The sequence below is a fragment of the Schistocerca piceifrons genome, chromosome 4 (assembly GCF_021461385.2).
Source record: "Schistocerca piceifrons isolate TAMUIC-IGC-003096 chromosome 4, iqSchPice1.1, whole genome shotgun sequence".
NCBI classification, from domain to species: Eukaryota; Metazoa; Arthropoda; class Insecta; order Orthoptera; family Acrididae; genus Schistocerca; species Schistocerca piceifrons.
Genome location: NC_060141.1, coordinates 620,044,120 through 620,045,588, shown reverse-complemented (window position 1 = coordinate 620,045,588; position 1,469 = coordinate 620,044,120). Strand labels below are relative to the sequence as shown.

The window sequence follows — 1,469 nt, the reverse complement described above, 5'->3', positions numbered from 1 at the left end:
GATATCTTTATCTGTTTCTAAGATACAGAGGTGCAAAGTTACCACATATGTGCATGTAAAATATGCACGTAAAATGTTCAAATTTTAATTTTGTATTTTCTAGACATATATATCTAGAACTTCCATCTTCCCATTTTCTAAAATCTTTATCCATTATCAAGCAAAGTTGCAGATTCCAAGGTGGCTACACACAGCAGACAGTTGTAATTTTTACAATAAATTCCCAAGATCATGATCTTGAGCAACCTTGACAATTTTTATATATTAATACCTTCAGCTGCTGACATACATTGATATATATCAACAGGGACAGGTGAAAATGTGTGCCCCGACCGGGACTCGAACCCGGGATCTCCTGCTTACACGGCAGACGCTCTATCCATCTGAGCCACTGAGGGCACAGAGGATAGCATGACTGCAGGGACTATCTCACGCATGCCCCCCCCCCCCCCTCCCCCCCCGTGAGACCCACATTCTCACCTTATATGTCCACACACTACAGTCGTAGTGTCCCTACCCAACACTCCACCTTGACAATTGTCTTGATATCATTGCCCGTTTCTGAGGTATAGACATTTGAAGTTATCTTGCTTGTGCGCTTAAAATACACATGTAAAGTCCAGTGTGAGGCCAAAATGTAGTTTATAAAGTGATAGAGCGCTGAGAAATATGCCGTAAAGTGCCTCTGTTATCATTGAAGGGTTCTGAGAACTCCATGTTATAGTACTGAAGCACTAGCAAAATTTTTGTGTACGTTAAATCTGGCCTGACATCAAAAATTAGTTTTGAATTATTTCAGTTGCACATAAATAAAGCATCAAAATTTTGCTGACTCATAAAGTTCTTTTCGTATGAGTGACATCATGGAAAAATGCTCCTCTTGGAGCACAAAAAGTTGAATATGCTACTGTTTAAAAGACTGTGAGTGAAAAGTGGGGTATCAGCTGTCTCTTTCTACCTTCCTCAGCAACAAAAAAATGTTCCCAAAAATTTTGGCATACAAACATATTTGTGCCTTTCTATCTTGAGACAGAAGGAGACAGTGGCAGTGGGAAAGATGGAAAGGTAATAAATACTGCAAGTAGCAGACAGTGGTTGTGTTATAGAAAGATGGAAGGAGACAATGGCAGTGTTATAGAAAGAGAAGGATAGAGTCCCAGTGAAGTATAGTTGACAATGACAGAACAGTGTTAGGAAAAGAGTGAAGCAGACAGTGATAGTAGGACAGGAGTAAAGAGAAGGAGAAAGTGGAAGTGATTGGTAGCCAGTAATAATGAGAGACAGAGTCTATGACAATGGCAGTGAGGGAGAGAGAGGTAGTGACAGTGAGAAGAGACATCAGAAATGGGAAGGAATGAATGTGATAGCAACAGCAAGAGAGAGCAAGTAGGAGACACAGACAGACGAAACAATAGCAGTAGGACAGAATGAAGGAGACTGTGACTGTGAAGCAGGGAACAGTGGCAGTT

General features: G+C 40.7%; 1 non-coding gene across 1 annotated transcript; it reads right to left on the bottom strand.

The window, feature by feature from the left end:
• Positions 1 to 324: 324 nt before the first annotated feature.
• Trnat-ugu lies at positions 325 to 399 on the bottom strand. Its single transcript has one exon. It is a non-coding gene; the product is annotated as a tRNA-Thr (tRNA).
• Between the last annotated feature and the right edge of the window lie 1,070 nt (positions 400 to 1,469).